Source organism: Carcharhinus amblyrhynchos, chromosome 6, assembly GCF_965287045.1.
Source record: "Carcharhinus amblyrhynchos chromosome 6, sCarAmb.v2.hapA, whole genome shotgun sequence".
NCBI lineage: Eukaryota > Metazoa > Chordata > Chondrichthyes > Carcharhiniformes > Carcharhinidae > Carcharhinus > Carcharhinus amblyrhynchos.
In genome coordinates, this window is record NC_137329.1 from 110501992 (window position 1) to 110527341 (window position 25350).

Below are 25350 nucleotides of genomic sequence, written 5' to 3' on the forward strand. Positions count from 1 at the left end.
GGAGAGACTTGAGCAAATTTAAACTAGGCTGTACATTTTTGTGACCATTGGTGGATGTTAGGTAAACTTACGGAATCCCTCCAGTTCAGAAGAAGGCCATTCGGCCTCTCAAGTCTGCACCAACTCTTAGAAAGGGAATCGTTCCCAGGCCCAGCCCCCTGCCTTAACCCTGTAACGCTACATATTTACCATGGCCAACTCACCTAACCTGCACTGTTAAGATCTTGTGGATCTTAACATTTCACTCGTTGCTGCAGTGGGAACTACCCTAGAATGATCCAGAGTAGGCGGACAGGAAATTTAAACCAGGATACATTTACTTGCTCCAAAGAAAAATACTCCTGTTTTCCTATCAGCGTGGGCACTTAGTCCCAATTTGGGAGAATCACTAAAGTAAAGTTTATTTATTAGTCACAAGTAGGCTTATAGTCACACTGCAATGAAGTTACTATGAAAATCCTGTAGTCACCACACTCCTGCACCTGTTTGGGTAGACTGAGGGAGAATTTAGCATGCTTAATCCACTTAACCAGCACATCTTTGGACTTTGGCATGAAACCGGAGCTTCGGAGAAAACATATGCAGACACAGGGACAATGTGCAAACTCCACACAGAGAGTGACCCAAGCCAGGAATCAAACCCAGGACCCTGGTGCTGTGAGGCAGCAGTGCTAACCACTGTGCTACCCTGCCGCACAATGTTTTACGGCCTTGAAGAAAATGTGAAAATATTTTATTCACGAGCATCGTGATATCACAATATGAGTAACAGTGGAATCTCCAACATATCAAGTAAGATTTTAGAGATATCTGTGGGCCTCAAGCCCTGAAGCAACTTGTGCTAAAAAAGAAGAAACATTGGTTCTAATTATCTTTCTGTAATTTTTTTTCAATTGAGCCATGTTCTTGACTTAAAGCCATGGACCTACAGAATCTTCATCACCTTTACATTGCTTGGCAATGAAGGATTATCGGGGATTCTGATATCTGCTCCAGCCCAGGCCTTAGAATAATCTGTACTAATTATCTAGATCCACACAAGGTTCGGATTTTGTCTGCACACGTCATCCTGTTGTTCTCTGTATCCCCGATTCACCTCTTTTTTTAATCGATTCTAATGGAATAGTAAATTATTTTTAAAAATCATGCAAGGCTGACCTTAATTTCATCAATTTGTGTCAGCAAAAACTGAGACATGTATGTCATAATAAATTCATGCAACTCTGCTGACACACAATGAAGAGTAACAGAATTGAACCCTATTAAATGAAACATTCTGATCTATCGCTTTTAGAAACTCATCAACATATGAAAAGCTACATGAGTTAAATCATAAGCTGTCATATATTCTAACAAAGAAAAATTGAAGTATTAATTTTCTAAGTTTCTCCTCAGTCTTTCCCTTTTCCTTTACGATCCCGCACTGTTTAATGATTCTTTTGTCCTTAAATTCCTTTTTGTTTTCTCTATCTGCTTTCAGTTATCTCATCTCATTCTCTCATGAAATCTATGCTTTTATTCCCTTATAAGTTCATTAGTTCATAAGATATAGGAGCAGAATTAGGCCATTTGGCCCATCGAGTCTGCTCCGCCATTCGATCATGGCTGATATGTTCCTCGTCCCCATTTTCCTGCCTTCTCCCCATAACCCTTGAACCCATTAACCCATTACCAATTAAAAATCTGTCTAACTCCTCCTTAAATTTACTCACTGTCTCAGCATCCACCGCACTTTGGGGTTGCAAATTCCACAGATTCAAAACTCTTTGGGAGAAGTAGTTTTTCCTCAACTCTGTTTTAAATTTGCTACCCCTTATCCTAAGACTATGACCTCTCATCCTAAAATGCCCCACAAGAGCAAGCATCCGCTCCACGTATATTTTATTCATACCTTTTATCATTTTATATACCTCAACTTGATCTCCCCTCATGCTTCTAAATTCGAGAGAATAGTAGCCAAAATTGTTCAATCTCTCTTCATTAGACAAACCCCTCATCTCTGGAATCAACCACTTACTTGTTGTTTCTTTTGTTAACGTTTATCTTTTTTGCTTGCTCTGCATGTCTCTTTGTGTGGTTCTTTGACTAAATCTGCATCTTGACTGGAGTTGCATACAGTACTGTTGGATCGTGGAAGGATCATAGAACCCCTATGGTGCAGATGGAGGCCTATCGATTCTGCACTGACAGAAGTTCTGTTGCTGATCAGAATTTCCTCCACTTTTACAACATCCAACAACAACATAGGCGACAGATTTGTTCATCCGGTTACAAAATACAAGACTCGCTTGGCTTGTGCTAGTGAGAAAATATGCATAAAACTCTCACCGTGAAGGACAGTTCTGAGGTTAAACATTACCAGACTGAGAGAGAAAAAGAACAAAAGTAAACAGTCTGGAGATAAGATTCACATTGGACTGGTTTTGGAATTGAATACCTCCTTATAGCTCTGTTTAACACATACCTGTGAAGTGTCCAGTTCTAAAAAAGGGAAAATCTATTCTGTAGTTTAAAGTCTAAGTTGCTTATAAAAATCAATGGTGCTTTTAGTCCGACTGAAGCAATAAAAGTCTTAAAACCGTTTTTGACGTTTTGTTGTGTTATCCCTTCAGCTCCCAGTTTAAAGTTTGAATTTACTTTTAGAAGTATCGGTCTCCCGGGGGATGGTATCATGGGCCTTTTGGTTCCCCAAGACCCCAGGTGCGCTGCTTGTGTCAGGGCTGACACACACCTTATCTGCTTCTCCCATTTCAGATGGGGGAGGGTTAATGAATGGAGTTCGTAAACATCCTACATGAGGAACGTTGAGACCTGCCGACTAATTGAAAAAGGGATGGCATTCAATTTGGAACTGATTCTCCATCTCATTTCTGACATGCTCGTGAAAAAAAAGTCTACCGGGAGCACAGGAATTATATAACTCCATACGTGGATCTGATAGATCATTTTCATGATGACATTAGTCATCGCCTCTGAAAGAATAAGGAAGCAGAATGCAATTAGTTTCAGCAGTGCTTGTGACGAGGTGGACTTTTAACTCGGTGCATTCAATCAAAATGAGGATTGTGCGTTTGTCGTACTAAAAGGAGACATTTAAATTGTTGGGGATCGATAACCTAGAAAGTGAAGAAATGCCCAACCTCAGGTTGTCTAATGACTGATCTGTAAGATGGAAAAAAATGTCCAACCACTTCATCATTCATTGCAAATTGCTGACAGGTTTTCAGCAGATCTGGGTGAGACGCAGTGACCCAGCTTGTGCAAAAGGCAAGGTGGCTAAAAACCGCCATGTCAGGATTGTCTGCCAACATAACTCCCCTTACCTTGAGGTGAAAGTTCGCTAGATACCTGGTGCCAGTACTTATGCTGCTCATTTGAGAAGTTCTATTGCAATAAAGCTCCAATCAGTCACTGATGAGCAATCTATCAGCGTTTGTTGCTCTCTGCTGATTCATCATGGGGAAAATGCTTCGCAGATACGGCTGCAGCTTGGCAGCCATTGTGAATTTGATGGAGTGCAGAGATGATAAACGAGGTTGAAATGAAAATCCCCGGAAAAAAAAGTGCAAGCTGCTTGTTTTCTCCATTGCATCTTCAGTTCGTTTTAGAAAGCAGATTCTTTTCAGTGAGGAGCAAAGAACTCATTAGTCCTCAACCCTCGCCGGTCTAACTGTAATTGAGACAAATAACATCGATAGCATTGTCCCATTGCAATAAAATGTTATTGCATTGCCAAAATTTGTATGTAAAATTAAAATCACATTTCAGGGTATTCAGACTGAATGGAAAGACAGATATCTGTCAATGCCTCTGATGGCAATAAGGACATAAGAGCATAAGAACATAAGAAATAGGAGCAGGAGTAGGCCATCTAGCCCTTCGAGCCTGCCCTGCCATTCAATAAGACCATGGCTGATCAGTTCTACTTTCCCGCTTTCTCCCCATAATCCTTAATTCCCCTGTCAATCAGAAATCTATCTACCCATGACTTAAACATATTCAGCAAGGTAGCTTCCACCACTTCAATGGGCAGAGAATTCCAGAGATTCACCACCCTTTGAGAGAAGAAGTTTCTCCTCAACTCTGTTCTAAACTGCTCCCCCCTTATTTTGAGGCTGTGCCCTCTAGTTCTGCTATCCTTTCTAAGCGGGAAGAATCTCTCTACCTCTACCCTATCTAGCCCCTTCATTATCTTGTGAGTCTCTATAAGATCCCCCCTCAGCCTTCTAAACTCTAACGAGTACAGACCCAGTCTTTTCAATCTCTCTTCATAGGCTAACCCCCTCATCTCCGGTATCAGCCTGGTGAGCCTTCTCTGCACTCACTCCAAGGCCAATATATCCTTTCGCAAATGTGGCGACCAAAACTACACACAGTACTCCAGTAGCGGCCTCACCAGTACCCTGTACAGTTGCAGCAAGACCTCCCTGCTTTTATATTCTATCCCTCTCGCTATAAAGGCCAAAAGTTCTCCAGCCATTCACGCCAGTGGGATTTTCTGGTCCGCCTGCTGGCAGCGCATGCTGCCCGCAAGTTTCCTGCCAGCATGGGGAACCGTCAATGGGGATTCCCATTGACAGCAGCGGGGCTGGAGAATCCCACCACCAGCAAACAACACGCCACCTCCCGCCGGCGGGACACATGGGCCTGGGAGGTCGAAGGATCGCCTCCTTTCTCTTAGCCTGGGTTTCCGAATTACACAATATTGTTGATATTTTTCAATTTCTTTCTTAATGTCATTAGTTTGATACAAGATTATATTTCAGTCTGGTATTGGACACACGTATTGGCCAAGATTCACCCCACAAAATTCTAAGTGCCAAATTCGCGTAAAAATTGGAGTAAATCCCGTTTTTTTTTTAAGCAGGATTTTCAGAATGAATCACCCACACTCTGTGCATCATGGAGTGCCCTAGCGTCAATCCCAATAGAAACCAGTGGGCAGGGCCCATTCCCGCCTGAGAGACCATCAGCATAGCACTGAGCGGGCCACTGCAGATGTGCTGATTTGTCAGAGTGGAGATCAGCGCATGCACAGCATCCCCGCACTGCCAGCCTCCTGATCGCTGGCCAGCCCCGTGATCCCACATCCCTAGCCATGCAACTACTTTAGTCCCCGATCGTGGAGCTCCCGGGCAGCTCTGAGCCACTGCACCCCCACCCACCGCCCTCACCCCTGTCTGGCTCAATCTACCACCTCCCCCCCCCCTGCCCCCCCACAACTCCCCCGCACCACCCAGCAGCCCGATCTTGCCAAATGCCACCACCACCATCGGGCTCCGACCCTCTCGGCAGGCCGACAACCTCACCCCCACTCTCTACCCGATGATCAGTCCAGTTCAGCCCTTCTCTCCCTCCCTCACCAATCCCAAATGCAGAGTGGCAGCAGGACATCCCCCCTACCCGCCCCCACCAAACCCCTCCCAAAGGACTCACCCCCATTAGGCATCCCCCTCTCTTGTCCCAGCCCCTTAGCACTGCCAAATGCCCCCTTTGACTTTTAACCTAACCTTCAGATATAATTGCTTTTACCTCTGATAGAAGTCTATAAAACGGAAAGTTTTGGGGGGTGTGGAGGCTGGATCTGGATACTGAATTTGATGATCAGCCATAATCAAAATAAATGACAGACCAGGTTCAATGGGCCAAATGGCCTACTTCTGCATCTAACTTCTATATTTCTATGTAAAGGCAATTAGTGAACCTAATGAATTTTTACACCAGTTCAGTAGTTACAGTGTCACCATTACTGAGGTTAACTTTTTATCCCAAGTTTATTTAACTTATTGAACTTAAATTTCCCAGCTGCCATGGTGGGATTTGAACTCATGCCTCTCCGGCCTTAGTCCAACAACATAATCACTATGATCTTTTTTTTTTAATTAATCAATTGTAAAACAATTTTGGAATGCCCTGAGTACATGAAAGATATAAATGCAAGTCTTTTTACTTACTCCAAAATGAAAAGTTCTGGTTTAAGCATTTCAAACCATTGGCCACCACAGATATTGTACATGTGTCAGGATGCCTTGCCTGAACTGCCGAGGAGATGTGTTGTCATGCATTTTTCACAGTTTAGTTGCATTATTAGATTTCATGCAAGAGATGAAGAATTGCTATTATCAAACAGGGAATGAACACACTGCATCAGTTATATGCTTTACACTAACATAAACTGACTTGTTCCAAACAACTCACAAAGTGTAACCAAGTACATCATTCTATCTTTAAACGCTCAGTAAAGCAAGCCTGTAATGTGATTCTGTGTCTGACAAAATGCTCAGAAAAGCAAAGGGAAAGAAAAGGTGGCTGCACAGATATCAAGGAGGTGACATCTGTTTCAGGAGGAGTGAGCTTTATTCAGGCAGATGAGGGGGTCAGCTCTTGCTTCCAAACGGGTTCAAGTTGTACTGATTTTCATCTGAAGTCCGTTGAAGAGAAAATCAGGAAGGCTATAGAGTGGGTGGGCGAATTAGTGGCATCCACCACCCAATGTCAAATTTACCCACATCATTATGAGAGGAGGAAGTCTAAGGAAATTTGTCAGCTACGACCTTCACCAACTTTTACAGATGCACCATAAAAAGTATTCTTTCTCGTTGTAACACAGCTTGGTATGGCTCCTGCTCTGCCCAAGACCACAAGAAACTACAAAACATCATGAATGTAGTCCAATCCATCACGCAAACCAGCCACCCATCCATTGACTCTGTCTACACTTCTCACTTGCTTGGCAAAGTAGCCAGCATAATTAAGGACCCCACGCACCCTGGATATTTTCTCTTTCACCTTCTTCCATCGGGAAAAAAGGCACAAAAGTCTGAGGTCACGTACCAACCGACTCAAGAATAGCTTCTTCCCTGCTGCTGTCAGACTTTTGAATGGACTTAACTTGCATTAAGTTGATCTTTACACCTGTAACACTATATTCTGCACTTTTTCGTTCTCTTCTCCATGAATAGTATATTTTGTCTGTGTAGCGTGCAAGAAACAACACTTTTCACTATATGTTAATATTATTAGGCTGGAGTAAATGTGCAAAACCTGTGCAGAGCATGTGTCATACATGCTCCACCCATCATTGACCAGTATAAGAGGACAGTCCTAAAACAAGCACTAGACCCTTGTTAACATATATCAGGTGACTAATGTCTGTTTAGGTCAGATTCTTGGGAGTTGTCATGTATCCCATGGAATTGATTATTCACTTTACACTTAAAAAAGCCAGGAGAAAAGAGCTCAACTTCATAGACAACAGCCAGAATTTTACCATCCCCCATGCCACAGGAATCGGAGCAGTGGGTCATGGAAAGTTCATTGGCATTGGGTAGGATTTTCTGGTTTCGGGACAAGCGAGGCTGGAAAATCCCTCCTAATGAGTTTAATAGATGAGTTGGGTTCTGCTCATGATTTAGTCCCTTCTTGATTATGTCACGTTCTTGTATAGTGAAAACATCCATTATAACGCACTTACTTCCACGCAATATGGGTAAAAAATGATTGTGTAGCACCACTTCAAGTGATGTTACACAGATCACATTGATTCCCTGGGGGCATAATAGTAGCCACTGCTGTGGCTACTATTATGTGTCATTCATATCATTTTAAAATGGTGCATGAGCCACACAGGTAACAGCCTGTGCAAGTCTGCCCTCAGAGAATCAACACAGTTGCACAATGCCACAAGAAATGGCTCTATCCAAACAAATTTTTCCTTCTATAATTATATTTTATATATTCACAAGATGATGGTTTATTATCATTAAACTATTAATCCAGGAACTCAGCTAATATTCTGGAGACCCAGGTTCAAATCCCACGATGCCAGCTGGTGGAATTTGAATTCAATAAAAAATATCTGGGATTAAGAGTCTACTGATGACCATAAAACTATTGTTGGAAAAACCCATCCGGTTCACTAATGTCCTTTAGCAAAGGAAATTTGCCATGTTTACCTGGCCTGGCCTATATGGGCAGCATGGTGATACGCTGGTTAATATTGCTGCAACACAGCACCAGAGACCTGGGTTCGATTCCCGGCTTGGGTCACTGTCTGCGTAGAGTTTGCACGTTCGTCCTGTGTCTGCGTGGGTTTCTTCTGGATGCTCCGCTTTCCTCCCACAGTGCAAAAGACATGCTGGGTGGGTGCACTGGCATGCTAAATTCTCCCTCAGTGTACCCGAGCAGATGCCAGTGTGTGGTAATCAGGGGATTTTCACAGTGACTTCATTGCAGTGTCATGTAAGTCTACTTGTGGCACTGATAAAATAAAATAAACTTCAAATTCTAAAATGTGACTCCGGAATCACAGCAATATGGTTGAATCTCCATCGACCTCAGACAACTGGAGATGGGCAATAATGGCCGCCAGCGATGCCCAAATTCCATGAATAATTAAAAAGAAAAATACATAGCAGGTAGATTTCCACTGTCACAGGCTGCTGAGATCCCTTATCGTGTGTCTATCTGGTAGCTCCAGTTGTAATGAAAGGCCATCTCAACTTGAACTTTGATTCCCTCCACAGACACTGCCTGGCAAGAAGTCTCACAACACCAGATTAAAGTCCAACAGGTTTACCTGGTATCACAAGCTTTCGGAGCGCTGCTCCTTCATCAGGTGAGCATCACACCAGTCCAACGCCGGCATCGCCTGCACATCATGGAATCTGCCTGACAAACTGGGTTTTTTTCAGAATTTTCTGTTTTTATTTCAGATTTTTCATGTTCTTTTCATATTATTGTTGCATCTCCCTATTTCTTGAATGACTGCCTTGGCTATTTTTCAAGTCATGTAACGTTCTGACTGTTGGGCTCACGTCACGCATCAGATAGACTTTGCTTTTTGCTTCAGTGACAGATGTCAACGCTGCTGATTAGGTCCCAAACTGGCCTTTGTTGTAGGTTCCACCTTCATCAAACGTCGCTGCCTTTGTGTCATAGATGATTGAACTAGGTGAATTTTAAACATCATCAATGTTATTACAGGCAGGGTCCTGGAGGGAATTGAAACCCTTGTGCTTTTTCCCTTACTGTCCATAATCAGTGTGTTTTTTTGAACAGGAAGATGTGTGTTTTTTAGCTGTCGGATTGTGTGCATTCAAATTAACTAACAGCAGGACGCTTCCATGAGTTTAAATGAAGAGGATTTTTTATTCACACATTTGCCCCAAAAACCTAAATGTTACCTCACTCATGCACACCCATGAGAAAGGTACAGTTCAAGAAAATAGAGCTTTTTTACCAGTTTTCAAGCAAAAGAATAGTTCATTGTTCAAGCATTCATTGTTAAAACATAGAACATAGAACATTACAGCGCAGTGCAGGCCCTTCGGCCCTCAATGTTGCGCCGACCAGTGGAACCAATCTAATGACCCTCTAACCTAAATTATTCCAATGTTATTCATATGCCTATCCACTGACCATTTACACGCCCTCAAAGTTGGCGAGTCCACAACTGCTGCAGGCAGGGCATTCCACACCCTTACTACCCTCTGAGTAAAGAACCTACCTCTGATGTCTGTCCTATAACTACCACCCCTTAATTTAAAGCTATGTCCCCTTGTGTTAGCCATCACCATCCGAGGAAAAAGGCTCTCGCTGTCCACCTTATCCAATCCTCTGATCATCTTGTATGTCTCAATTAGGTCACCTCATAACCTTCTTCTCTCTAATGAAAATAACCTCAAGTCCCTCAGCTTTTCCTCATAAGACCTTCCCACCATAGCAGGCAACATCCTGGTAAACCTCCTCTGCACCCTTTCCAATGCCTCCACATCTTTCTTATAATGCGGCAAGCAGAACTGTATGCAATACTCCAAGTCCGGCCGCACCAGAGTTTTGTACAGTTGTAACATGACCTCACAGCTCTGAAATTCAATCTCTCTACCAATAAAAGCTAACACACCGTACGCTTTCTTAACAACCTTATCAATCTGGGTGCCAACTTTCAGGGATCTATGCACATGTACCCTGAGATCTCTCTGCTCATTAACACTACTAAGAGTCCTTCCATTAGCCCTATATTCTGTACTCTGTTACTCTTACCAAAGTGAATCACCTCACACTTTTCCGCAGTAACCTCCGTTTACCACCTCTCGGCCTGGCTCTGCAGCTTATCTATGTCCCTCTGCAAACTGTAACATCCATCCTCACTGTCTACAACTCCTCCAGGTTTGGTGTCATCAGCAAATTTACTAATCCATCCTTCTACACCCTCATCTAGGTCATTTATAAAAATGACAAACAGCAGTTGCCTCAAAACAGATCCTTGAGGTATACACGTGTAACTGCACTCCAGGTTGAATATTTCCCATCAACCACCACCCTCTGTCTTCCATCAGCTAGCCAATTCCTGATCCAAACTGCTAAATCACCCTCAATCCCATGCATCTGGATTTTCTGCAGTAGCCTACCATGGGGAACGTTATCAAATGCTTTACTAAAATCCATATACACAACGTCAACTACCTTACCCTTATCCACCTCTTTGGTCACCTTTTCAAAAAACTCAGTAAGGTTTGTGAGGCACAACCTACCCTTCACAAAACCATGTTGACTATCCCTAATCAATTTATTTCTCTAGATGATTATAAATCCTATCCCTTATAATTCTTTCCAAAACTTTGCCCACAACAGAAGTAAGGCTCACTGGTCTATAATTCCCGGGATGGTCTCTACTCCTCTTCTTGAACAAGGGGACAACATTTGCTATCTCCAGTCTTCCGGCACTATACCTGTAGCCAATGACGACATGAAGATCAAAGCCAAAGGCTCTGCAATCTCCTCCCTAGCCTCCCAGAGAATCCTAGGGTAAATCCCATCTGGCCCAGGGGACTTATCTATTTTCATACTCTCAAGAGCTGCTAACACCTCCTCCTTATGTACCTCAATCCCATCTAGTCTGCAACCTGGTATTGCAGTATTCTCCTCGACTACACTGACATTTTCCTGCATGAATACTGATGAAAAATACTCATTCAGTGCCTCTCCTATCTCTTCAGGCTTCACGCACAACTTCCCACTGCTATCTCTGACTGGCCCTAATTTTGCTCTAACCAATCTTTTATTCTTGACATACCTGTAGAAAGCTTCAGGGTTCTCCTTGATCCTATCCGCCAAAATCTTCTCATGTCCTCTTCTAGCTGTTCTTAACTCTCTCTTTAGCTCCTTCCTGGCTAATTTATAACTCTCCAGTGCCCTAACTGAACCTTCACGTCTCATCTTTACATAAGCCTCTTTCTTCCTCTTCACCAGAGTTTCAACTTCTTTAGTACACCATAGTTCCCTCGTCAACCACTTCCTCCATGCCTAACAGGCACATATTTATCAAGGACTCGCAGTAGCTGCTCCTTGAATAAGTTCCACACTTCAGATGTTCCCAGCCCCTGCAATTTCCTACTCCACCCTATGCATCCTAAATCTCGCCTAATAGCCTCATAATTACCTTTCCCCCAGCTATAACTTCTGCCCTTCGGTAGATGCCTATCCCTTTCCATCACTAAGGTAAACGTAACCGAATTGTGGTCACTATCACCATTTGTTGGGCAAATAGTTGTTGCAGGTCTGTTGAAGGCAATGTTGCCACTCTGAAAGTTTAGCTTGGTTCAATAGCTGGAGCTGTACTTCAGAATTACTGCAGGATGCACCTCAAAGGGATAGATGTTCAGCAGGTCATGAAGTGAGTCCCTTGTAGTTTTGTTAGCAGGAGGTCAAGTGTCTGTACCGGGGCACTTTGAAAAGGAGGAACATGCTGGGGAGACTTCAAGATGTAACCGTCTTCAGGTTTTTAAAAATGCATGATATCACTGCCTTTGGCTACTGCTGATGTTGTCTGCAGAAGGCATTCTTAGGAGAAGCTATGAGGCTGGGCTAGCACTTAATATAAAAAAGGATAGCAAGAGTTTTTATAAATATATAAAAAGGAAGAGGCTGGCTAGGGTGAACGTTGGTCCTTTAGAGAATGAGAAAGGGGAGCTAGTGGTAGGGGATGGGGATATGGCTAAGGTCTTGAATAACTTTTTTGTTTCTGTCTTCACGGAAGAGGACGTGAATAATTTGCCGGGTGTTAGCGATGGAAAGGTGGTAGGAATGGAGGGTCTTAATGACATTACTGTTACTAGAGAGGTGGTGCTCGACAGACTGGAGGGGCTGATTGTGGACAAGTCCCCAGGACCGGATGGAATGCATCCGAGGGTTCTGAAAGAAATGGCGGAGGTTATAGTGGATGCCTTGGTGGTTATTTTCCAGACGTCGCTGGATTCCGGGGAAGTGCCGGAAGATTGGAAAACGGCTAATGTTACGCCGTTGTTTAAGAAGGGTGCCAGGCAAAAGGCGGGGAATTATAGGCCGGTTAGTTTAACGTCTGTGGTAGGTAAAATGTTAGAATCCGTCATTAAGCAGGAAATTGCGAGGCATCTTGAAGGGAATTGCTTGATAGGGCGGACGCAACACGGTTTCATTAAAGGGAAGTCGTGTCTGACAAATTTACTGGAGTTCTATGAGGATGTGTCTAGGGCAGTGGATAGAGGAGAGCCGGTGGATGTGGTCTTTCTGGATTTTCAGAAGGCGTTTGACAAGGTACCTCACAAGAGGTTATTGCAGAAGGTCAGGGGACATGGAGTTGTGGGTAGGGTGTTAGCGTGGATAGAGGATTGGTTGTCAAATAGGAGGCAGAGAGTGGGGGTCAATGGGTGCTATTCGGATTGGCGGTTGGTGACTAGTGGGGTGCCCCAGGGGTCGGTGCTGGGGCCTCAGCTATTTACCATTTATATAGATGATCTGGAGGAGGGAACCGAGTGCAGGGTGTCGAAATTTGCTGATGACACCAAGATTGGGGGAAAGGCAAATTGTGCGGAGGGTGTGGAGAGTCTGCAGAAGGATCTAGATAGGCTGGGCGAATGGGCCAGGAAATGGCAAATGGAATTTAATGTTGGCAAGTGTGAGGTGGTCCACTTTGGTAGGAAGAATGGTAGGAAGGACTATTACTTACGTGGCGAAAAACTGCAGCAGGCGACGGTGCAGAGGGACCTCGGGGTCCTTGTGCATGAATCGCAAAAACCCAGCTTGCAGGTGCAGCAGGTGGTCAGGAAGGTGAATGGGATGCTGGCCTTCATAGCGAGGGGGATTGAATATAAAAGTAGGGAGGTCTTGCTGCAGCTGTATAGGGCATTGGTGAGGCCGCAGCTGGAGTACTGTGTGCAGTTTTGGGCGCCGCACCTGCGCAAGGATATTTTGGCCCTGGAGGGAGTGCAGAGGAGGTTTACTAGGCTGATACCGGAGTTGAGGGGGTTGAGCTATGAGGAGAGGCTGAATAAACTAGGCTTGTACTCGCTAGAGTTTAGAAGAATGAGGGGAGATCTCATTGAGACGTATAAGATGATGAATGGGATGGATAGGATAGAGGTGGAGAGACTCTTCCCGCTCAAAAAAGACAATAGGACTAGGGGGCACAGCCTCAAGATAAAGGGGAGGCGGTTTAGAACGGAGTTGAGGGGGAACTTCTTCACTCAAAGGGTGGTGAATCTCTGGAATTCTCTGCCCGTTGAAGTGGTGGAGGCTGCCCCGCTAAATATTTTTAAGAAGCGGGTTGATGGGTTTTTGATAAGAGAGGGGATTAAGGGTTATGGGGAGAGGGCGGGAAAGTGGAACTGAGCCACAACAGATCAGCCATGATCTTATTGAATGGCGGGGCAGGCTCGAAGGGCTAGATGGCCTACTCCTGCTCCTATTTCTTATGTTCTTATGTTCTTATATAGACTGCCTGTTCTTTCCAGTGCTTGGAATAATAGATCTGCCCTCAGAAGGCAGTTTTACCACATGATCAAATGCCATTGTCCATCCAGAAGTGTTTGGAAGTCCAAAACCACTGTGACAAAATAAGGGATGATGTCCATTCACAACCTATTGGCCCCCCCGTTGTCTTTTGTTCATTTTTGAACTTAGAGCCAGTAAGTCTGGAAGTGTATTGACTTTGAGGTTTGAATAACCGCAAACAATAGCAGGTGTAAATTCCACAACTGCGGTCTGCCTGGGTGTGTCCTTTCAAGGAAGAGGTCCCCACCCAAGGTTATTCAAGTTTAAGTTAACTTATTAGTGTCACAAGTAGGCTTACAGTAACACTGCAGTGAAGTTACTGTGAAAACTCTCTAGTCCCCACCCTCTGGCACCTGTTTGGGTACACCAAGGGAAAATTTAGCATGGCTAATCCACCTAACTAGCATATCTTTTGGACTCTGGGAGGAAACTGGAGCACCCAGAGAAAACCCACGCAGACACGGGGAGGATGTGCAAACTCCACACAGACAGTGACACAAGCTGGGAATTGAACCCGGGTCCCTGGTGCTGTGAGGCAGCCATACTAACCACTATGCCATCGTGTTGTCCAGTTAGGTACTTTCTGGAGACTTGAGGTACTTCAGAGGCCATGCAAAAATTGCAAGTCACCTGACCACTGGCAGCCATCCTAAACATCTAAATTGTGTCAATTTTTAAATAAAAGTCAGTTCCATAAAATTATATACTGAATGCAGTCCAAGTTTAAAGGTATAAATATGGCACAACTTCAGTGGATTTGGTGATATCAACCTCAGCATTTCCATGTAAGCCTTCAGCAGATAGCAGTCTACTCTTGGTAAACATGAGGCCATCCAAGAGTCCACAGCCCATCCTGGTCACCTGTCACCCCTGTTCTCGCAGACGTACAACAGCTCCCTGTCTAACAATATCTTTGGTGTTACAATTAGCATCCTTTGTTTCAAACTTCTCAAATCTCTCTAATTTCCTTCCGCGTCATAACCTTCCAAGATACCTGCACTCCATAATTCTGAACACTCGAGCATCCTGGATTGTAATCAGTCCACCAATGGTGGTCATGCCTTTAGTTATCTTGGCCCCAAGCTCCAGAATTCCCTTCCTAAATCATTCCATCTCGCTATCACACTTTATTCCTTCCAGGCACTTCTTAAAACCTATCCCTTTGAAGAAGCATTGGATTATCTGGCCTCATGTTTCCTGAATATAAAAGAAAATTACTGCAGATATTGGAATCTGAAACAAAAACAGAAAGTACTGGAAAATCTCAGTAGACAGCATCTGTGGAGAGAGAATAGAGCCAAAGTTTTGAATCTGGGTAACCCTGGGTCATCCTGACTCAAAACACTGGCTAATATTTCCTTCCCTAACTTGGCATTGACTTTGTTTTACAATGTTCCCGTGAAGCACCTTGAGAAAGTTTACTCTGTTAATGGTGCTATATAAATGTACATTGTTTTTAGCATCATAGAATCCCTACAGTGCAGAAGAGGCCATTCGGCCCCATGTGTACTGACCACAATCCTACCCAAGCCCGATTCTCATAACCCGACATATTTACCGTGCTAACCCCTCTAATACTAGGGTCAATTTAGCATGGCTAATCAACCTAATTCTTTGGACTGTGGGAGGAAACCGGAACATGCAGAAGAAACCCACGCAGAAATGGGGAGAATATGCAAACTCCACACAGGCAGTGATCCAAGGTTGGAATTGAACCCAGATCCCTGGCACTGTGAAGCAGCGATGCTAACTGTGCCCTTGTGCCACCATGCCGTGTTGTTGTTGTTGTTGTTGTTGTAAAACAGCAGATAAATAATCTGAGGCAAATCCTCTTTTGTGGACTGGAAGATAGTCATGGGCTACTGTTTTCCAAAATTGGTTTAATTTAATTTTATTTTTAATTAGTGTCTTAAGTAGGCTTATTACAATGAAGTTGCTGTGAAAATCCTCTAGTAGCCACACTCAGGTACCTGTTCAGATGCACTGAGGGAGAATTTGGCGTGGCCAATGCAACTAACCAGAGCATCTTTCGGACTGTGGGGGGAAACCAGAGCACCCAGAGGAAACCCACGCAGACACAGGGATATTGTGCAGACTCTGCATTGACAGTGACCCAAGCGGGAATCAAACCCAGGTTTCTGGATTATTTATCTGCTGTTTTGTGAGGTAGCAGTGCTAACTACTGTGTCACAGTGCTGCCCACAATCAGCCTGTGTCCTACTTTGAGTAACACAACATAGAAGAAATTTTGCCTTGGGTTGGACATTTAGCCAAAAGGCTCCTTTGTGTTCCAAGAACAGCTCTCATCTGCTAAACTGATGTGTCAATTGTGTCACTTTGTTGCTGCAAGTCACCAATTGACGGCTCCCGGTTGATTATTCGAAGCACGTCCAACCTAAATTACAACCGATACTGCCTTCTGCTGCAGTGTAATTAAAAAAAAACTGAAGTGAAATTATGAAAGAGCCACATCAGAGTGTGTGATCTGTTATGTTCGCTATTTTTCTACAGAGATGATGTTGACAAATTGCTTGTTACTGTCTCTGATTTATAGTCTACTATCAGTGATCTCATCTGACCCATTCCGAGATCATACATTTTAATAATGCATTCTTGGCGAAGACTGATAAAGAAATACTGAGTTTTATTTTTTAGTCTCTGAAGGGGGAGATGACGGCTGCATATATGAGATAAGAGCACTCACTGCATATAGGATGAAAATAACAGTTCTCCAGTGTGCTAAAGTACATTTAGACAGTGCAGGGAATTACTTAACCACTGAACATTTCAAAGTGACGGTTAAAAAAAAATGATGTGTTGAAAGAGGAATAATGGTGTGACGCTTCCTTTCTGATTTCCAGCGCTCCTAGCTTTGGTCTGAGTTACACGAGCTCTCTCTGTTTAACATCCGTTGTGACACCCCAGATTCTTTCTTGTGACAGATGTTTTACATGTCACCCAGGTTCTTGTCACAGATTGCACTACACAAATAACCCATCTGCTCTTGGGACACATCTGACAGGTTTAGAGTTCAGTGACATTCCAACCTGCCCCTTGAAAATTCCACCCTAATCTGCGGTTGGAAATTCGACTGTTTGGAGGAAATTTCTTCAGCTTTTGAACGAGGAGACAATGACTGTTGTAATATGCCTTTAAGGGTTAGCAGCATGCTATCATGAGAAGGAAGTGTGTCATGCAACTCAATCTCACTTTCACACTGGCCTGTCAGCAGAGCACACACACACACACACACACACAGCTCTGCTGTTGATGGCTTCAAGAATCTACCTTATGTTGCCTTATGATACCTTATCGTAAACGTTCCCATGTGCTCAGTTTAAATAAATCAACCCACAACATGCTTACACAATCCCTTATGAGTGGGGAACATAGAACATAGAACAGTAGAGCACAGTACAGGCCCTTCGGCCCTCAATGTTGTGCCAAGCTATGTCTGAATCCAAGATCAAGCCATCCCACTCCCTATCATTCTGGTGTCTTCCATGTGCCTGTCCAATAACGGCTTGAAAGTTCCTACAGTGTCTGACCCCACTATCACAGCAGGCAGTGCATTCCACACTCCAACATTTATATCATTAGAAAAACAAGACAGTAACTGGAATATTTTTGCCGGGACTGTTTTTTTCTTAATTCGTTGTGGATTCTTTGATGACTCAGATGACAAGTTATAATTCCTACAGTGCAGAGGGAGGCCATTCAGCCCATCGAGCCTGAACTGACAACAATCCCAACCCGGCCTTATCTGCTTAACCCTACTTATTTGCTCTGACAGTTCCCCTAACACTAAGAGGCTAAATGAAGTTCTAACTCGGTATTTAAACAGAGTACACTTCATTAACAGTGATAACTACTGACCTTGAAAAAGCTAATGTTATATCTGCAGAGTGTCAAGATTCTCTGCAAGAATTAAAAATTCTACATACTTTTGAGCTTGTTTTTGGTGGCAAGGTGGTGCAGTGGTTAGCACTGCTGCCCCAAAGTGCCAACGATTCAGGTTCGATTCCAGCCTCAGGTTTGTCTGCATTGTTTCTTCCTAGTGTTCCGGTTTCCTCCCACGCTGCAAAGATATGCGGTTTAGGTGGATTATCATGTTAAATTGCCCCTTCGTGCAGAGAGATTAGCAAGATAAATATGTGAGGTTACGGGGATAGGGTCTGGGTGGGATTGTTGTCAGTACAGCCGCGATGGGCCGAATGGCCTCCTTCTACACTGTCGGGATTTTATGAAGTCTGATTATCTTTAATTTAGCTTCCGTAACTACCCATTGCATGGCCAATTCACTTAACCCACACATCTTTGGTGTGTGGGAGGAAACCCACACATACACGGGGAGAATGTGCAGACTCCACACAGACAGTTACATGAAGTTGGAATTGAACCTGGGTCACAGACACTGTGAGCCAGCGTAGTGCCCAGTCCTTTCATTTCACATGGGAAGCAAATCCAATCTGCCTGGAAGCAAAGTCCAGGGATGTAGCCAGCAATGTCTCCCTTCCAGGTGCAATATGCCATGGGATAAAAACAATTCCAGTCCCTTATCAGATGATAGGTAGCCAACTATCTCATGTGATCCTTTCCTTCAGGTTGCTCCAAAGAGCTGCACAAGAATAGGTTAAACCAAAGGTATACATAGACACCCACGATAAGTACTCTGCAGAATACTTGTGTACATTTTCTAACAATAGAACGTGCACTGAGTTGATGCTTGTAATTGTTTGGAGACACTTTGAAAAACAGATAGGCAAATGAAAATGATTCCACTGTAAACCTAACTTGCTTTAGTTTCACTTTTTCCGCTGTAGAATTCTGGCACTAAATTTAGTCAGATTTTCTGCTGTGGCCTTCCTCTACTTTGTCAAAAGTACCACAGAAATTCTGTTTACATAGAAACATCGAACATTGAAGCAGGAGTAGGCCAGTCGGCTCTTCTAGCCTGTCTGCCATTCATTCTGATCATGACTGATCACCAAATTCAATATCGTGATCCCCCTTCCCTCCAATACCCCTGTTCCCTTTAGCCCCAAGAGCTATACCTAATTTCTTCTCGAAATCACACAACTTGTTGGCCTCAACTACCTTCTGTGGTAGTGAATTCCACACGTTCATTACCCTCTGGGTGAAGAAATGTCTCCTCACCTCCATTCTAAAAGGGTTGCCCCTTACTCTCAAACTACGACCCCTAGTTCTCCCCCCACTCCCCACCATTGGGAACATTCTTTCTGAATCTACCCTGTCTAACCCTGTTAGAATTTCTATGAGATCCCTTCTCACTCTACTAAACTCCAGTGAGTATAATCCTAACCAACTTAGTCTCTCCTTGTATGACAGGCCTGCCGTCCCAGGAATCAGCCTGGCAAACCTTCGCTGGATTCCCTCTATAGCAAGGGCATCCTTCCTCAGGTAAGGACACCAAAACTTCACACAATGCACCAGGTGTGGCCTCAGCAAGGCCCTATACAAATCCAGCAAAACATCCCTATCCCTATACACTGATTGTGCTGATGTCTCCCAGGATTCCTTTCAGTGACGTCTCCCTGCTGCCCTCTGAATGATTACTTGAATGTTTTGCTCTGGAGTGCTGAAGCAAGCATTAATTCCCAAAAATACATTGATCCTCAAATATTCTGCATCGTGTACCTAACTGCTTCATAAGGAAAAAAAACCCTACAGTGCTGAAGGAGGCCATTTGGCCCATCGAGCCTGCACCGACAATTCTACCCGATCCACGGAACCCCACATACTCACCCTACTAGTCTGCCTGACACAATTTAACATGGCCAATCAACCCAACCTGCACTTCTTTGGAGTGTGGGAGGAAACCGGAGCACCCAGAGGAAACCCTTGCAGTGTGGGGAGGACCTGCAGACTCCACACAGACAGTCACCAAAGCTGGAATCGAACCTGGGTCCCTGGTGCTATGAGGCAGCAGTGCTAACCACTGTGCCGCCCACTGTGAATTTGCTTGAATTCACACATTTACAGTATAGAATAATAGAATAATTATGCTATCTCACCCGAAAGATATTCTGCCATCAAACTGTTTGTGGTTGAACGACTAAACAACGTGAACGAGTGGTTATTGCTACGGCTCATTGGTACTGGAAGCTGTAGTTATTGCATAACAATGCTTTGAAAACTAGAACCACCATAAAAATAATGGCTCAAGCAAAATCAATGTCACTGAAGTCACACAAATACATTGTTGGGGACGAACTTTCATTTCACAATTGTAAAGATGTGAGACTGACGCACTGGTTTTTACTGCTGCAAAATGTCCTGGTGCTCTTCACAGAGGCTTCATCCAAAAGATGATCACTGAGTTCAGCAAGGAGACATTCGTCCAAGGTTTTTTTTTTCTCCTGCAACAAGCTGCCAGCGATCACCGTCATTATTTCACTGAAACTGACAGCAGAGTCTGGGAGAGCTCAGACATGTTCAGAATAATGTGAAAATCCAGAAGGTGCTGTCGCCGCGTGCATTCTGCTCCATAGGGTGTCTTGTAGAAGCTCCCACAGACTGCCAACTGTCTTTGCAATCAGGAATTGATGAGGCCAGTCCAACACTGATCGTTTCACTGGAAAAGCCTTGGAAAGAGCTTGTTGAATGAGGTTCTAACTCAGTTTTTAAACAGAGTACACTTCATTAATATTGATAAGCACTGACCCTGAAAAAGCTAATGTTATATCTAGTCGAGTGTCAAATTTTTCCGCAAGAATTGAAAGTTCTACATATTTTGAAACTTATTTTTTAGAAGCATGGTGGCACAGTGGTTAGCACTGTTGCCTCACAGCAACAGTAAATTGAGTTCCAATTTCAGCCTCAGGTTTGACTGCATTGGCTTCCTCCTGGTGCTCCAGTTTCCTCCCACACTCTAACGATGTGCAGCTTAGGTAGATTGGCCATGCTAAATTGTCCCTTAGTGTCAGGCAGATTAGCAGGGTAAATATGTGAGGTTACGGGGATAGGGCCGAGGTGGGATTGTTGTCGATGGATCCTCGATAGGACAAATGCCTCCTTCTGCATTGTGGGGATTCTATGATTCCATGAAGTTTGTTTATCTTTAATTTAGCTTAAGGCAGTAGTTTTAATGCTCAGGCATTTATCTTGCTTATTAAAAATTAAACTCACAGTGCATTTATCTGCCTGGTTTGTTGTGTGAATACTTCAATTTGATTGGTCGTCTACCCGGCTTGCTGACATCACTGGTGCTGCATGTCAAGACGTTCCCTTGACTTGGAACGGAATTTAAACTGACTTTGGGTAAAGGAATATTCCCACCAGCTGTTTAGACAGCTTCCTTCGAGATCAATGTTGAGCGTTGTTCCTCCACCGTTGATGGCAAAACCCAGGCCTAACATTAGAATGGATGATTAAATGTTTGATTAAAGAGGCAGATATTACTGAGTGTCTTTCAGGCAGAAGATTAATGGAGAGATGGAGAAGATAAGGGACAACACTTCAGAGTGCAAAACACCTGATGATTTATACTGAAATAGTGCCAGAAACATTATCGAGGAGAATCACAGAATTCCTACACTGCAGAAGAGGCCTTTTGGCCCATTGGGTCTGCACCAACTCTGACAAAGCCTTCTCCCCAACCCTATCCTTGTAACACAGTGCAGAAGGAGGCCATTCAGCCCATCAAGCTTGCACCGACAATTCCACCTGTTCCACAGAATCCCACGTATTTACCCTGCTGGTCCACCTGACACGATTTAACATGGCCAATGAGCCTAACCTGGATTTCTTTGGAGGAAACCAGAGCACCCGGAGGAAACCCATGCAGACATGGGAAGAACCTGCAAACTCCACACAGTTACCCAAGGCCGGAATTGAACCTGGGTGCCTCGCATTTCCACGGTTGATCCAGCTAACCTTCACATCTTGGAACACCAAGGGGCGATTTAGCATGGCCAATCCACTTAACCGGTGCATCTTTGGACTGTGGGAGGAAACTGGAGCACCCGGAGGAAACCCACGCAGACACAGGAAGAATGAGCAAACTCCACAGACAGTCACCCAAGGCCATGTCCCTGGAGCTGTGAAGCAACAACGCTAGTCACTGTACAAACAAATAGGAAAGCTGTTACTTGTCAAAAAGAGGACATTTGCTGTCATTCAATTAGATATGTATCACGGGATTCATGAACATTTGTGTATTGTAAAAATTAATAGTGTTTTCATGAGTCACCCCGGCAGATGCTTTTCATGGACTTTCATTCCCTCGGGGGAGTAAATTTTTAACATGCTGTATTTCTCCTGAAGCTCTGGGAAGTCAGAAGCGCCAAATGATTTACACAACAGTCTTCAGAAATCAATGTAAACCATCTCTATATAAATCATCAGCTACCTTGACTTCCTGGAGCTTCAGCGGCTTTGTAGGGGGGGCGGGGTGGGGGGGGTGGTGTGCGGGTCGGGAGAGAGAAGAAAAAATGCACTCCGCAAAAAACAATCCTTGAAACCAACTAGGGAATCTGCTGAATATCATCAGCGGCCATCAAAGCTGCTGTCAACTCAGGGCTATTGTGTGCGCCTGATAAGATTGTTCTCTGCATACAGTTCAGCACTTGATTAATTCCCTAAGGTAGCCAAGGAAACCTATCCCTTCCCACACTCAAAACACGGAGTAGTTCCACATTTAAATTTAACAGATTTACTCATTAGCTGTTAAATTTCTGTTGTTCGACACGCCAGTATAATAAACTGGCCTGATCAGAAGGGTGCAGAGAAGATGAAGGCAGATACGCAGCCCTCACTTTGATAGACCCCAATCAGAATATCACATGGATTTATTATGCTGAAGAATTTCATTCCTCTGTTTACAAATACAACATGCGCCCAAGAACACAGGTTGTATGTTGCACAGATAAGTTGAGTGCCTTACAACGGTGAAGGTCAGTTCATTTGCACCAATCTCTGGCATTCAGGTGCACTGTTAAATGCCAGCCAGTTTATTCTACGCCTGTCCTCTTCCTAATGTTTTTGATAGAAGGGGATGGTGGCTGGGCTAGATCAAGCATGAACACTGAGAGTGCGTGCCAAAGGGCAGGATGTCTAAATCTTGCGACAGATCGCAGGGAAACTGCCTTAGAATAGAATCATAGAATCCTTGCAGTGCAGAATGGGCCACTTGACCCATTGAGTCTGCACCGAAAGCAATCCCACCCAGTCCCTATCCCCGTAATCCCATGCCAATCTCCCTGACACCAAGGAGCAATTTAGCATGGCCAATCAACCTAACCTGCACATCTTTGGACTGTAAGAGGAAACCAGAGCACTGGAAGAAACCCATGCAGACACGGGGAAGAAGTGATGGAATGTGCAAACTCCATACAGTCACCCGTAGCTGGAATCGAACCTGGGTCCCTAATACTATGAGGCAGCAGTGCTAACCACAGTGCCACTGTGTCAGCTTATTTTCATCAAATTCGGGCACCTATTAGCCACTGAGATAGAACATAGCACAGGAACAGGCCATTCGGCCCACACTGTTGTGCCCAACATGATATCAAAATAAAGTAATCCCTTCTGTCTGCCCTTTATCTATATCCCTCTATTCCTCGCATACTCATGTGCTTATCTAAAAGCTCTTTAAATGCCCCTATTATATCTACCTTCACCACCACACTTGACAGCATGTGCCAGACACCTACCACTCTCTGTGTAAAAAACTTACCCTTCACATCGCCTTTGAATCTTCCCCCTCCCACCTTAAGTGCACACTTTTAGTTGCAGCTTTTAGGATTCTAAATGGACTAGATCATAAAGACCTGTCTGGACTGGTCTAAATTTGAATGGAATTTGTTTTTGAAAATAAAACTGCAGAAATGATACGCAGCTGGTAAACCTTTGGAAGAGACTGACTGGTGGCTAACTAAAGAAGTATTTCAAATTAAAAGGCAAAAAAACGTGCAATTCTGCGGAGTTTGTGGCAGGTTGGGAGATTGGACAGAATTTTAAAAACCAACAAAGAATGATTAAAAATATGATAAAGAGGGAGAAAGTGGGATGGCACAGTGGCACAGTGGTTAGCACTGCTGCCTCACAGTACCAGGGACCCGGGTTCGATTCCCGGCTTGGGTCATTGTCTGTGTGGAGTTTGCACGTTCTCCCTGTGTGGGTCTCCTCCGGGTGCTCTGGTTTCCTCCCACTGTCCGAAAGATGTGCTGGTTAGGCGCATTGGCCATGCTCAATTCTCTCTCAATGTACCCGACTAGAGGATTTTCACGGTAACTTCACTGCAGTGTTAATGTAAGCCTACCTCTGACATTAATAAATCAACTCCAATCAACTTTAAAATATGAGTACGACAGGAAGCTACCTAGAAATGCAAAAAGAAAGGATAGTTTCTGCAGGTATTTAAAAAGGGAAAGGATAATCAAAGGGAGTACTGGCCTCCTAGGGAGTCAGAGTGGGGTATTAATAACATGGAAGAAGCAATGAAAAGATAATATGGTCCAGAACCTTTGAGGAATCATATATTCCCTACGGTGCAGAAGGAGCCCATTTGACACATCAAGCCTGCACTGACAACATTCCCATCTAGGCCTTATCCCTGTAATCCCATGTATTTACTTCACTAATCCCCACCCCCTGACATCAATGGGTAATCTAGCATTGCCAATCAATCTAACTTAGATTCTTCAATTTGGGAGGTAACCGGAGCACCCTGAGGAATCCCACACAGACATGGGGAGAATGTGTAAACTCCACACAGACAGTCACCCAAGGCTGGAATTGAACCCAGGTTCCTGGCACTGTGAGGCAGCAGTGCTAACCACTGTGCCACCGTGCCGCAGTCACAGACAGCTTGTCGCTCTGCTCCTTTTCACTTGTCTGCGTGGTGAGCTGCCTTCCGACTCGGGTTAGTGAGAAAAGTGAAGGGCAGCGGGTCCCTGAGACCTCAGTGTAGTGCAGCAGAATAGGGGGAAGTGTATTCACGCCCCCTTTTGATGGCACTAACTGCTATAAAACAAGAGGGTTTAAATGTCCTCTCTTCTCTGGAGTAACTGCTCGAAACGAACAGCTTTTAATATTAGCTGCCAGCCCGCTTTGTGTCCATTGCCCACACTGGTGCATGTTGCCCACTCCACCCCTCCCGCAGTGCTGACATCCTACAGCGTGAAGTGCATCATGGGCCTGTCATAGTAATATTCGCCTCCATACCCATGAAACATATTTTAATCCTGAGCAAGTTTATGCTCTTGAGAAGCACTTTACCTCAAGTGAGATTTATTCAGACTTATTCACCAGACGGAGATTGAGCACGGCTTGTCTCCAGCAGTTTTCACCCTTAACTTAAAAACTGTGCTGATAGTTTCTTTATTTATGTGCAGGCAACTTTTTTGCGGTACATTTTTTTCATTGATTTGCCTCGAGTGTTGCCGTGCAGTGAATGATCCTGTTACCTATTCTGAAATCTTAACACTTGCTGCTGGAAAAAAGAATTGGAGATAATTACATTTAGATTTATCCCTTGGGTCTCATTTCAGTCATAAAATTAAACACAATATTATG